The sequence below is a fragment of the Rosa rugosa genome, chromosome 1 (assembly GCF_958449725.1).
Source record: "Rosa rugosa chromosome 1, drRosRugo1.1, whole genome shotgun sequence".
NCBI classification, from domain to species: Eukaryota; Viridiplantae; Streptophyta; class Magnoliopsida; order Rosales; family Rosaceae; genus Rosa; species Rosa rugosa.
The window spans coordinates 14,228,573-14,243,075 of NC_084820.1; the positions used below are offsets into that span (position 1 = coordinate 14,228,573).

The 14,503-nt window shown below is 42.0% G+C and overlaps 2 long non-coding RNA genes across 5 annotated transcripts; both read left to right on the forward strand.

Moving 5' to 3' along the window:
* The first annotated feature begins 741 nt into the window (after positions 1-741).
* LOC133727328 (uncharacterized) lies at positions 742-4,754 on the forward strand. Of its 4 annotated transcripts, none has more exons than XR_009855117.1 (5): positions 742-1,346; positions 1,435-1,994; positions 2,123-2,897; positions 3,808-3,963; positions 4,514-4,754. It is a non-coding gene; the product is annotated as an uncharacterized LOC133727328 (long non-coding RNA). The 4 variants fall into 4 exon arrangements; XR_009855119.1 differs by having other exon boundaries at positions 762-1,994; positions 2,123-2,290; positions 2,732-2,897; XR_009855118.1 differs by having other exon boundaries at positions 773-1,346; positions 1,911-1,994.
* Positions 4,755-9,850: 5,096 nt separating this feature from the next.
* Positions 9,851-12,326, forward strand: LOC133742941 (uncharacterized). The gene is made up of 3 exons (XR_009862982.1): positions 9,851-9,904; positions 11,408-11,491; positions 12,175-12,326. It is a non-coding gene; the product is annotated as an uncharacterized LOC133742941 (long non-coding RNA).
* Positions 12,327-14,503: the final 2,177 nt, after the last annotated feature.

A 14,503-nucleotide genomic window follows, 5' to 3' on the forward strand; every position in this document is an offset into this window, starting at 1 on the left:
TTGAGAATCATTTTACCAATGAGACAATAAATTGTTGTAGAAGTAGTAATCAAGCTCTTATTTATGGTAATTTTTTATATTACAAGTTTGATAACCATTTTACTAATGTGACAACCAATTGCTGTCATAGTGGTAAAATTTTATGTATATACAGTAAATGAGGCGCGAGTCATTAATTGTGTAATAAAGTTCTCTATTTTGTAACTAACACTACTTTTTTAGAAAATTACATGTAAATGTCATTTTGAAACTTTAATTAGCTATAAGGCCACTTCTATCTTCAAATTATTTTGTCTATGACAATTGTACCCTTCCACAATTTCTGACCTCTCAATTTATAATATCTCTCTCTGGTTTAAAAACAAAAATCCTCTCTCTCTCTCTCTCTAATCAAGATGCTATTGCAGACCTCAGAGGACCTCGGCGACGACCTGGAGGCATGGTGCGACTATCCCTCACAAACCAAATCGATGTCGTTGCAGACCTCACGAGATCGCCGGCGACGACTTAAAGGCAAGGTGCAACCGACACTACTAGAAATCTGTTCATTTACATCACATCATTTAAATCGGTTAGACTTGCACATGATGTAAAAAAGTAAGTTAACATCGTTTTAGAAAAATACCGATTTAAATGTATACCATTAACATCAGTTCTTAAAATGACCGGTGTTAAAAGTTTTATTTGAAAATTTGCGGGAACCTCATTTTCGTGGACGCGCTAAGTGTTTTAATGAATTCAAGGACGCGGGGACGAAAACTTAAAATTTTCACACTTAAAAAAAAAAAGCACTCGGCCCGACCCCAAAACTTTCTCACTTTGCCTCAAGCCCTAATATCCATTCTCAACCCCAGCATCACAAACTCGAGCTCCTAATCAACTTCACGAACCTTCCTCCTCCATTCTCCGCCGGAATCTGAAGAGCCGAAAGCCCGACCTCGATCTGAAATTGAAGTAACAACTTTGAATCCTGAGCCGGCCTCGATCTGAGATTGGCAGAGTTGAAGAAATTGAAGAGGCTCGCTCTGGTCTTCTCCGCCCTCTGCTCCACTCTCCTCCTCGGCCGAATCCGTCGGCGATAGGCTCTTCATCTCACCTTTCCACTACTCCCGATCTTACGCAACCACCCAAACATTTCACCAAGACAAAAAAAAAGGCCGCAAAAAGTGGTTCATTCTACCTCCGTTCACTGCCACCGTAAACGGCGCCGCTTTGGGACGAGAGCTCTCAGAGATGTGTATATTAAACCCTCCACCTCCTCAGCTACGACGGCGCTTAAATGGGTCACCAGGTGCTGCCCCGAGATTCCCAGAAGCCTTGTTCAGAAGCTCTTTCGCTTAAGACAGGTTAAAGTCTTTTGAAGTTTCATTACATTTTGGAAATGGGTTCTTGAATGGTGATTGGAAAGTGGTTTGCTTTGATTATTTATCACAGGTTCGAAGAGAAGCATCTGACATGGATCAATGTGTTAAGGGTATCTGAAATTTGTATTAACTTTTGTTTTGTTTTGTAATGGACTAATGGGTAGAGCTCAGAGCTTTTGTTGCAATTATATGGGGTAGTTTTGTTTCTGATTTCGATTTTCGTGAAGGTGGGGGCTAAAGACTTGATGAACTTAGAAGATCGAATATGTCTTCCTATTTCTGTGAAAGAGTTCCCTGATGATAAATAAGAAGAGGGACATTATAGTGAAGAAGAAGTAAAGTTTATTCGTAGCCTTGTGTTGTATAAGGTTCATAACTGTGGTCTCTATCGCTTGTGTGCATGTTAAGCTAGTTATCTTGCTTACACATGTTATTTGCAATTTTTTGTTTATTAATATGCAGATTCTGTTGTTCCTTGTCTATTGAAATTGCCGGCACTGTGTTATAGAGTAAATAAAGTGAGATTCATCTCTATTTATGTTTCAGTTTTACTTGGATTTGGGTTTAGGAGCAGGATGACAAGAAGGCCCCTGACTCTGCTGCTAAAGTCAAAGGCGAATCAGCCAAGAAGTAAGTTTCTGATCTCAAGATTCTTCAACTATTTCTGGCTGGTTGATTTTGAATTGGAAATTTGATCATAATATCTGATTGTATGAGTGATCTGTGAGTCTAATTTGTTTATTATTGGTTTTCTGCAGGGGATATGTTGGAATTCACATCTCAGGATTCAGAGATATCCTTTTAAAGCCGGAGCTTGTACGCCCGATTGTGGACTCAATATTTGAGCATCCTTTTGAAGGTATACTATTGAATTCAATCTTCCCCGGCGACGGTATGGCCCCGAGATTGCCGAGTCCGTCAAACAGGTCCCTTTTTTATCCTTATTCACTATATGCTCTTCAATTTCCCTTTACGACTGGTTTATTTTGCATCGGAGTTGTGGATGATTGTATGTTTGTGTACGCATCTGTGTATAGTTAGCTATATACACTCACTCGCACTCAATGAAACTCTGTAAGGTAAGGGTGATGCCCATTACTTATAAAGATTAGATACAGAAAGCCAGAACTGTTACTATCTCTAAACTGTTGGTACTCTTTTGAATCTTTTTAGAACTGCATTTCTCATTGTAGTCACTGAAGTGTTATACTCTTGCATGCTTATTGAATGTAATGCTTGTTGCAAGAGTTGCTTCAATTTTAAATCAATGTTTGACGCCAAATTCCAAATTTCAAACCCCTTGAATCATTTTTTCAGCTTTTGTTTTTGTTTTGGGTTTTTTCTCTGCTAACTTTGACTGTCAACAGTGGGATTTTGTTTGTTTTGGGTTTATGGGTTTTGTTGGGTTGCTTTTGTTATGAGCAATGGGGGACTCAGGTGGAAAAGTGAGGTTGGTTCAGTGCCCAAAGTGTGAGAATCTTCTTCCTGAGCTAGCTGATTACTCTATGTATCAGTGTGGTGCTGTTCTTAGAGGTATGCTTTCTTCTTCTTTTTGATTCAAATTTTTTTTTTTTTGGGCTTTCTGTTTTTGTTTGTGAGAAACTTCAGGGAAAGATGGGATTTTAGTGTTGAAACTTTTACAATTACCAAATTAGGGAGTCTCTTTATGATGGTGATACTTGTGATTCTTGTAGAAATTTGTGTTTGATTTATGAGAAGGTTAGGAACCCAAATGAGATCAGGGTTTTTGGTCTTGAAATTTGGTATGGTATAAACCTCAAAAACACACACCAACGCAAAAAGGACTAATGAATTGGATTTGTGGGGCTGAGTTTTTTATAGCTGAAAAAATGCAACTTGCAAAGTTCATAACTCAATAACATTCTATTTCCTGTAGTGTTTTCTGCAGCCAAAATAAAGCAAATTTTTTGTTTATTTTTGAAAGAATTTGCTCTTTTCGGGATCAGACAACTAACCTTGCCTATAAGGGCGTTGTTTCGGTTTACCCTCCCATTGTTTTGTATTTTGGAATCAAATTTTAAAATTTGGGCCAAGAACAACAAGGTCAGTAAGAAGGCTTCATGCTTGTCTTTCTATGATGGAAAAACATGTGGTGAAGTGGGAAGGGGGATCATTTGTAAGATTAAGCTTGTCATGTTGTTATTATAAGCATGGTGGAAACTATTTTTTCTTTTCTCGGTAACAAATACACACACACACACTATATATATATATTTATGTTATATTTCTATTATAATTTTTGTCTACTAGTGTTTATGCCATAAGAAAGCACGCAGTTCACATATCTCAAGTTAATTTGTGTGCCTACTTGTGTGTTCCTGTGGTGTGGGGATGTGGGTGCATGCATCTTTATTTTTTAGTTTATGTCTCCCTTGTACTACATGTACATTTTTGTCGCACTAATATTGCATTTCTTGAACAGTACAAGGATTACAGATTGTGACTGGGATTACAGATGGATGGAGTACCCAGCTCATGCAAGAACTTCGAGAAATCCCTTGGATCAGTCGTTGGCTACATATGGAGACCATTCAGTCATGCGCACTTTAATTTGCTGTTAGTTTTCTCCAGCATATAGGTAATTTTAAGTGTTGTATTCTAGTCCTATATTTTGAATTTGGCTTAACATGTGTGTGAATTCCCAAAATGCAAAGTGATACTGTCTTGAGTCTGTGCAGTACAATAGACCTTGTAAATACAAAGTTGAGTGTGCTCAGGCTTTACTTGTTCAAAAATGTTGTCACTGAGCACTGAGCTCAGAGCTAATGATTAATGAGCTGCAGCAATATATTTATATGCTTCATGTCATGTTCCAGACGCAGTATTCTGGTTTTGGTTCTCTGTTATGCTATTTGAGCTACTTCAATTCTTGTTTTTCATAGGCTGTGTGCATTGTGCTGTGAATTTTTCCAGTAATTTTATCTGGTTTAAGCATTTCAATCACAGAGTTTGCCCATTTTGTTGTGTTCAGTTCATGTTTTTGCTTGTTCTGATTTCCTAATACTCTGATATTATTTGGACCATTTCAATTTTCCAGACCTATAGTAGTTGATCAAACTGTTATTCTGCCGTGTATAGAAGTTGGTTTAGTTACTAATGATTCTGCTGTTTCTTTGGTTTTGTTCTAGGTTAAGATATGGAATATTCAGGAAAAGAAATGTACTGCAGTTCTGATGGGGCACACTTAGTATGAAATCTTTGAGTTTGGCGTACCCATGCAACTCTTTATCTTGACTGAAAATGTGACTAATCTTTTAACTTGTTCATATGTTTCTACGCTAGCATTTTTAGGTTTGCAGTTTTATTTTGTGAATTATGTTGGATCATGAATTTGGACATAATTAATGGAATGCCTCAATTTTTAGATGATGTGCTTGAGTTAATATATTGAGAAATGTATTTCTTTTCCAAGTAGTAGCTAGATGCAAACTTTGCATGCAATCTCAATTTAGAGATTAGAAATCAGTACTAAAATAAAAATCGATGTCTCATGATTACCAACATATCGAAATGTGCCCACAAAATCGATGTACCTAAAACCAGTGCACATCGATTTATAAACACGAAAACGTAATCTATTGTCGACGTACAAATCACTTATTATAAAGTAAACCAATTTACCATGAAACACAGAACATTAGTTTTAAAAACCTGAAGTGATGTCTACGACGAAATAACACATTAGTTCATATCAAAAGAAGCGATGTACATAAAACCAGTAAACATCGTTTTACATGAACAAAAACGATGTCCCCTGTACAACAACACATCATTCTTAATAAAGTAACCGATGTTGCCTAAGGCCACATACATCGTCCTTAGGAAAATAAGGTGGCAAGATGCATGTAAAAATGGCCAAGAACAAACAATAGTTTTTGAACACTGATGTCTACGACAGTATTAGACATCATTTCTGAAATTGTAATCGATTTAAATGTTCACTTAGGTATTGTTCGAGATATATTTTACTAAGCATAAAATGTGAAAATATGAAGAATTAAATATAGTTAACATATAAGATTATGATGATTATAACGATTATACATCGATTTGTGTTTTAGAATCGATGTTGGTTGTTGTCTGGGACATCGGTTGAAAACGCGCTTATACTGATGTCTATACTTTTCTCTACACCCACTAAGACATCGGTCGAAAATTAGTTTAACATCGGTCCAGAACCGATGTCTATGAACAAAATTCTAGTAGTGCGACACAAACCGAAACGATGCCGTTGCATACCTCACAATCGCCGGTGATGACTTGAAGGCATGGCGCAATCTACATGACAAAGTCGTCATGGTCTCCGGCTCTTCGACGAGGTCCTCCACCACCGTTATCGCATCTTCCTCCACCTCACCTACATCGGAACCCTAAATGAGGACTTCTTCTCCGGTGACAACGACAAGGCCCTCGGCTTCTTCATCCCCAATCGAAAATCCCAACTGAAAAGTCTCTCCGGCTCTTCGAGATGGCCTATAGATCAGACGATGACTATGACTACCTCTTCAAGGTCGTCTTCATCTGTGATTCCGGCGTTGGCAAATCAACCTCTTGTCCAGGTTCATGCGCAACGAGTTCAACCTCGAGTCTATATCTACCATCGGCGTCGAGTTCGCCACTTGAAGCATCCACGTCGATGATAAGATCGTCAAGGCCTAGATTTGGGACACTGCTGGTCAAGAAAGGTGATAAGCCTCTCAATTCCATTCGTAATTGTCATTGGATTTGGTTTAGTTAGTTTATCTAGATTTAATGAATTGAATCGAGATCTATGACGTCCAAGTCTCAACCTCATTGTATGATCTTGAATTATTGAGCATTACGTATTTTGGAAATGAGGGGTTCTGATGTCTATAGCTATGAAAAGTTTAATCCAATGATGGATTCTAAGTAGGGCTGGAAAATTCTCCCGAACCAAACCGTACCAACTGCATCCGAGCCGAGCCAAGTGAATTGGTAGCCGAAAACTTGGTAACCGAAGTCTTGGTACGGTACAAACGTACCGACTCCACATACACGGTACGGTAATGGTTTCAATTTTCACATATACATGGTATACCGTACCATACCGAAGACATGTATCATACTCATTTTTTTTAATTTTTTATTATTCGGTCTTCTTCTTTTGGACTCTTCTTCTCTCTTCTGAGTCTTCTCTCCTCTTTCTTCTTTCTTCTTTTTCTTTCTTTTCCCCGTCTCTTCTGTCTCTCTTCTTATCTTCTTCTTTTTAGTTTTTTATTCTTCTCTCTTCTTTTTGGACGACTCTTCTCTCTTCTCTTTCTTCTTTCTTCTTTCTTCTTTTTCTTTCTTTTCCCGTCTCTTCTGTCTCTCTTCTTCTTCTTCTTCTTCTTTCCCATCCCTTCTGATTCTTGCAGGGGTGCTGAGGGGTGGGGTTTCGGATCTTGCAGACCTAGAGGGTTGGGATTTGGAACTTGGTTGCTGGTTTGGGGTCGGAGGAGATTGAAACGGATCTCGACCTTCAGTTTGGGGGAGTTGTGACGACCAAGCCTCGACGAGCAGCAGAGGTTGGATCATTGCTGTTGGTTTGGGGTTGGCGACTGAAGCGGCGGACTTGGTGGTGTTGAATTGGGTCTGCGGCGGCTAGGGATAGTTTCCTTGTGCTAGTCCGACAGTGGTGGGCCGGCAGAGGAGTCGGCGCGATCTGGGCGGTGGTGGAGGGATGGCAGTGGTGGTGGTGGTGTCGGGTTGGGGTTGACTCTGCAAGATCTTGGCTTGCCTTGCATAGCAGGCTCAATTCTTAGGCTCTGGCCAGATCGTGGCCCAATCTTAAACTCGGTTGGAGGCCCAACCAACCGATACCGAGAAGTTGGTATACCGACTTTTGTGGCCGGTAATGGTACTTCATTTTGTGTACCAATAAGCTCTGGTACGGTAGGTGGTTTTAGACTTGAAGGCCCGGTATCGTACCGAACCCAGCCCTAATTCTAAGGTCCTCTATCACCGTTTATTATTATTTTGTTGTGAAGGAGATGGAGTCAAATGGCCACCGTTCTGATTTTGTCTTTGATTTTTGGTGTCTGATTACACGCATTTTTATGCATGTAATTGTATCTAAAACATTATAAATAAGTTAATCCTCAAGTAAATTATTATGTAATTAATCTATTTATATTTATCTTGTAGGAAATAAGTGGAGTTGCGGAAACCGATAGAAAATTGGACAAAATTGGAGCAAATTAGAGTTTCCGACAAAAGGACAAAATAGTAGAGCAACGGTCAAGCACTAGTCGGCACTATTAAGAAATGCGGAAGAAAATTGGGTAAGAGAAATAAATTGAAGAAAAGGAAAATTACAACCTTAATTAACCATTAGTTTTAATTAACCAATGGTTAATTAAGGCCAATCATGTGCTGCACGTTAGCTTAATTGGAAGGGTCTAAAACCATTGTTGACACATGGCAGCAGTACAATTAAGCATGGTGGCTTAATTTAGGAAGCATTGCAGCGTGTTTTTGCTTCACTACACGCCAAAGACAAAATCCTCTCCTTCTCTCGCGCGTCAACAGCCATCCACCTATCTCATATCCCTTCAAAACGACCACGTTTCCAATTAATCAGTCTCCCAGCAGCTATATATATTGGAACCCTCACTCACATTTGGGAGAACCCTAGAGAGCAGAGCCGAAAACACAAAAAACAGAGGCAGCCCTTTGGGCTGCTCTCTCTCTCATCCTCTCATCTTCCCTCTTCATTTTCTTTTGTTAATGCTCAAAGTCTGGCGGTAGCCAGACCTTCGTTTAACGCAGGTCCGTTGGGCGGACCGCTACTATGTATACTTGATGATCTTCGCTAGCTGTCAAATGAGAGACAGGGCGTCAGAGGGAGACCGCGTTGGGCGGTCTTCACTTCTCCGATGCCTAAGTCAGTCCATGCATATAGGCAGCATAACAATAAATGAGTAGTAGAATGCGTAATTAATGAAGAGAGAAGAGAGGACCTATTTATAGGTGAGGAGAGGTCTGATCTTCTCTCTGTTTTCGATGTGGGACTGATGTGCTTCAGTTCTTAGTTTCAGTAGCTTCTGGCGCCGTCTTGGAGCAGCGCGTGGCGGCGCGTCGGCGGTGATATGGGGACGACCCTGCGCTCAGGCCGTAGCCCGCCTAGCGGTCTATCCGTAGGACATTACTTTGGTGGGAGTTTGATACTTCTGGCGGTATAATGAGCGTATGTGAGCCCCCGAAAATTTTGTTTAATTTTAAAAGCTAAATTTTCGCCAATAAGATTTTCGCAAGGTGATACAAGTGAATGAATTGACTTTGGAAATAGTTTTTGGTGTCGAGACCACCTATTGGGCCTTATGATTTAGGTTTGGGCCGAGATTTCTTTCATTTGGGCCTAGAAGGTTACTAAAGTTCATTGAAGCAAAGATCGTCGAAGCAAATTTGAAAAGAAGGCGAATTGAGTTGTAGACTTGTAGTGACGATTTTAATTTTTAGTTCTAACGAAATCGAGTTTTAGGTTTAGGACGAGGTCGAGAACTAACTTAGGAAGTTTCCGACGAAAAACGAGTAAAAGAAAATTTACGAGCCCGAAACCGAAAGCAATCAGCTAAGAGAATCTCGTAATTCGTCGCAGGGGTAAAATCGTCGTTTCACAGACACTAGTATAAATAGAAAACTTGGAAACCCTAAAAACCAAAACTCTCATTTCTCCCTTGCAGCCGCATCACTCTCTCTCCCCGATCTCTCTCATTCTCACCTTCTCCCTCTGCCAGCGCCGGAAACTCCATCTCCGGCCACCAGTTCTTGTTACCGCCACAACCAATCGACGCCGCACCCAAATCCGACCCAAGCCCGAGTCTCACCGTCGACATGCATCGTCTCCAGCCTCCGCACGGGTTCCTCGAAGCAGCGACGCCACTGCTCGTTGGCCTTCTCTGATTTCCGGTCATCACCTCGCCACAACGACGCCGTCGCCTGACTCAGCAAGCAACGAGGAGCAAAACCCAGAAGTTCTGCCACCCACCGAAGCCAGGAAACGCTGTGCTAGCTCGCCGGAAACCGTAGCTCTGCATGTCGTCGTTTTTCAATTCCTAGTCATGTCTGAGTTACACGACCACCATGGATGAACCCAGCACCTCAAAGAGCATAACCCTCTAACTTCGACCTCCCATTCCGGCGAGAGCCGCCGTACGCGCCGCCGCTGTGCATCGCCGCCGGACTCCCAGATTTTCTTAAATAGGTAATTTCGTCGTCTCTCTCTTTGGTTAAAGCCTTTGGGTCTTTAAGAATCAAAAACCCTGATCTACTGCTCCTTGATTTGGAATTGAGGTTAACGGATTTCTGCATTTTGGAGTTTTGGAAAGGAAGGAGCTACTACGTCAGTTTTTGTTGAGACTGAAAGAAAAGGTAAGGAGTACTCATAGGTTCTGTTTTGAATACAAGTATTGGTGAGGAGATGGGTTGTTAATTTTGTTATGCTCGTTAGGTGTTGAAACTGTTGTCGAAGGTGGATTGCAGCAGCGACGACTTGATTCCCAATCTGGAAAAGAAGAGCGGTAAGGGTCTGGGTATTTTAATTCTCTACTGCAGTGGTTTGTTTGTACCGATTGAAGTGTGGTCGTGTGGGAATTACTTGAAGGGAAGTTTGGTATTTGTTGCTCGAGTTATAGGTGGTGTTGTTGAGACAAGTTTGGTTTGGTCAGAAGTGTGGAGAATTGGTCTTGTGAATTTTATTGATAAGTTTGTTTCCAATATTGAAATATGACATAGGAATGAAAGCGGTGAGTTGATCAAATGCATGAGAAAAGTGGTAAATAAGAAAGGACCGGTTTTGACAAGTGAATTAATTTGTTGGGAATTCAATTTAAAGTTCGTAAAACACTTGAAGTATTCTAAACCTACCATATCCCGGAATTACCGAAGGATAAAATCATTTGGGAATGGTGGTTGTTGCTATTTAATTTGCTTAAGGTTTAAAAGCTAAATGAAAGGGAAAATTTCGCAAACAGTACATCAAGTAAAGGCCACTAATAATTCTTATACATAAAGGTCCAAACCAATCATTTCGGTACACGAAATCTGAAACTCGACCCACTATCAGTACACGACGTCAATGACGCCGTTAATTTAACACCAAAATGTCTATTATGCCCTCAGTTTTTTTTTTCTCTTCTTTTTTTTTTCCTTCATTTTTATCTCTTTCTTCTTCCTTCTTCCAGCTCCACGAAACCCACCTCTGTTCTTCATGTGAGAAGAAGCCCGAGCTCACCCACTTCGAAACCCACCTCTGTTCTTTAGTTTTCCTTTCTTTCTTTCTGATTTTTCTTCATCTATTCGATTCCTCCTTCCTCAGATCCCTCTCTCTCTCTCTTTCTTGCTGTGGATCCGGAAGAAGAAAGAAGAAAGAGATAAAAACGAAGGAAAAAAAAAGAACAGAAAAAAAAATTATTAAAAAAAAAAAACTGAGGGCATAATAGACATTTTTGTGTCAAATTAACGGCGTCATTGACGTCGTGTACTGATAGTGAGTCGAGTTTCAGATTTCGTGTACCGAAATGATTGGTTTGGAACTTTATGTATAAGAATTATTAGTGGCCTTTACTTGGTGTACTGTTTGTGAAATATGACATAAGAATGAAAGCGGTGAGTTGATCAAATGCATGAGAAAAGTGGTAAATAAGAAAGGACCGGTTTTGACAAGTGAATTAATTTGTTGGGAATTCAATTTAAAGTTCGTAAAACACTTGAAGTATTCTAAACCTACCATATCCCGAAATTACCGAAGGATAAAATCATTTGGGAATGGTGGTTGTTGCTATTTAATTTGCTTAAGGTTTAAAAGCTAAATGAAATGAGGTCAAACCGGTTGACCGAAACTTTAACATGGAAAAAAAAAAAAAAAGTGTCATCACCATCTCCCGAATGAGCTTACTACGTTAAGTGAATTGTTCGGGAATTGTTACCATTGAATATCGATTCAAGTTAAATTGATAACTCATAAAGAAATTAAGCAAATGAGTTATGAATTGAATACTTATCGAATTCAGTTTTTGTTAAAGGACTCGAGTGTGTGCACTTGGATTTGGACACATGATCGAAAGTCGGGAACGAACCCGAATGTGGACGAGCACTCCAATTTCCAGGTAGGGTGAGCTGTCCCTTCCTTGTTAGAGGTTTTTCGTTATATGTGGAATGCTCTAGTATAATATTATGTTGCCTGCAAGTACGTTTTTGGTTGTTCATTAGTCGATGCCTCGTGATACATGTGTTTTCAGAACTGATAATTGCAAATTGTGAAAACCGAGGCTAGACTTGCATGTTGAGATACTGTACCCTTGTATGTGTGTACTTGTGACCTGAAAGTGAATGGGACCTAGATGCGTAGATTCCTAGGGATCCCACGGTGTCGATAACCGTGAACCTCCGGAGGGGGCCGTGCTCCTATGTTTGTCGAGAAAAAGTGAGTATAGACAGTGAACCAGTCATAGGAGACTCAGGGCCAGGAAATGGACACTTTCGCTACTTGTAGTCGGAAGTACTACAGAGTAGTTGGCCGGTTCTCGTACTCAGGATGAACCAGGTCGGTCACTGATTTATTTTACTTTAGCCGGCAGGTAAGTATATCGGAGCTCCAAGTGTGTGAAGCATACTGCATGTTTTATGAAAGAAAACAAATGTTTGTGGTTGCCACTTTTCTTAAAGCATTTTTCGATAAACGTGCACAATATTATGTAGTAATATTTTCAAGTATATTATTTTTCAAACCTAGCATGGTTGGGTCGGCCCCTATTGGGCATGCGAGGACGAAAGCTCACCCCTACTATAGTGTGCAGGTTTCGAGCATGTGGTCGGGAAGCGTACAGGGGAGGCACATGACCCGGCTTGGCGCATTTCTCTTTAGCTTTATCAAGAGATGGTTTTGGTCCCTTATCGGATTTTGAAGTAACTTACCTATTTACTTCTTATTTAATTGTTTGTTTTCTACTCACTTATTTACAAAACTTTAGGAGACTCGTAACCCTGGGGCGCGTCTCTCATACTTGTATTTACTTAGTGATTTGTTATTTTCCAAATTGGGCTCCTATTATAAGCCCAAATCCTTTAGCCCACTTTGGATTCCGCTTTTGAAAATATATTGTTAGGTTGCTAGAGTGATTTGTCCAAGAAAGTGTTTTGTAAACCAACAACCCAAACTCAAAAGGCCTTGCGGTTTCGGGTTGATGAGCTATCGAGATGTCATTCGTGACATGTCGATTCCTCATTGGCTCGGAGTCGTGGCGCTATGGGACCCCCCTCTCGGGTCACCACAGCGTAGCTCATTATAGCTAATTATGCTTGCAAATGTACATGTAGGTACAAGTCCCCCAAGTCCCCAGTCAAGGAGGGCAATCTTGGTTGGGGAGTTGATTGGCGGTTTGAAGCGTTTCTTTCGCTAGACTTTGCAAAAGCATAATTAGCGTCAGTGCGTTGTCAACCATGGATTTATTGAGCAAACGCTTTATACCCTTTCGGGTGGGCCCCTGCAAGGCCCCCCAGGGAGTCCCCCACTCCCCGGCTAAGATGGACCTCCGGAAGGTCGGTAAATTGTTTGTTGAGGGGGAGATGCACGGAGCAGAGGGTGTTGGGTAGCGAGCCCAATCTTAGTACCCAAATGACGGGGGTCAACGTACCTGATCAGGGCCGTCGTAGACTGTTGACTAGTCCCCGTGTCCCGTAGGGACAGTCTGACCGTAACGCCGCGTGGCGGACGTTTTGGCAGAATGAGGCGTGGCCTCGGGATCCGCCTCTGGCGGATAACCCCCCGCTGGTTGAAGCAGGAAAACAGCGTCCAGTAGACGTGTTTGGCGGTATTCTATTGAGCGGTACAGCACTGAATAAAGCACGCGACATGTCAGATAAAAGAGGGTGCCGGTAGCGTTGTGTGGTGTAGCGGAAGATGCCCAGTTTGCAGGCTGACAAGGGAGACGCTCCACTGTCGGAGACCGATGGTGATGAGACCGGCGGGGCCTTGCCCAGCGGAGACTTCGTCACGAGAGGAAGTGAGAAGTTCCGCTGGCGGAGTGTCGCGCAGCGGAGACTTCGTCACGAGATGAAGTGAGAAGTTCCGCTGGCGGAGTGTCGCGCAGCGGAGACTTCGTCACGAGATGAAGTGAGAAGTTTCGCTGGCGGAGTTTCGCTCAGCGGAGACTTCGTCACGAGATGAAGTGAGAAGTTCCGCTGGCGGAGTGTCGCGCAGCGGAGACTTCGTCACGAGATGAAGTGAGAAGTTCCGCTGGCGGAGTTTCGCTCAGCGGAGACTTCGTCACGAGATGAAGTGAGAAGTTCCGCTGGCGGAGTGTCGCGCAGCGGAGACTTCGTCACGAGATGAAGTGAGAAGTTCCGCTGGCGGAGTTTCGCCCAGCGGATACTTCGTTACTTGTTAAGTTGGCGCAAGTGGTTGCTTCCAGTAGATGCTTCGTCTGATGGTGGCTGACACGTGGCAAACTGCGAGAGGGTTAGCGTCCGGAGGCCGGGTCTCGTCAGTCCGGCCGTCTTCTCGTCATTAATGCTAGTAATGATGGATTGCGGAACCGAGGCGTCGCTTCGGTTAATCCGGAGAATTTACTGCAGGCATGGGACACGTGGACGGTCGGTAGGTGATGTCGTTTTTTCCTTCGACGGCCCAGAATCCCCTGAAGGGGACATAAAAGGGGGGGAACGTATCGAAACTTTGTCAGTTTGGCAAAACTTCAAACCCTACTCGTCTTCAAGCTCTTCGCGTCTGAGATTCAAGAAAGAGGCTGCTGTGTTTTGGTGGAGTTGTCGTGCTCGGAAAGACGAAAGCTTCTGTCGTCGGAGACCAACGCGCACCACAACCTCACAAAGTTTAGCGCTGAGGTTAGCATTCTGGTTCTCTGTCCGGTTTCTTTTGCTTTGTCGATTTCTGGGTTATTTGCTATTTCTGGGATTGGCGTCTTCTTTGCTGTTGTGGGAGGGTATAAAGTGTGATTTGGGGGTGGGTTAAGGTGTTTGACAGAGAGTTGGTATATAGGGTTTTGCTAGATGGTCGAATCTGGGTTGAGTGTGTTTTCGTGTTTTGGTATTTTTCTGGGTAGTTTGTTCTTGGTGTTCTTGGCTATAACTGGTGTGGGGATGGGTTAGATCCGTTTTTGAGC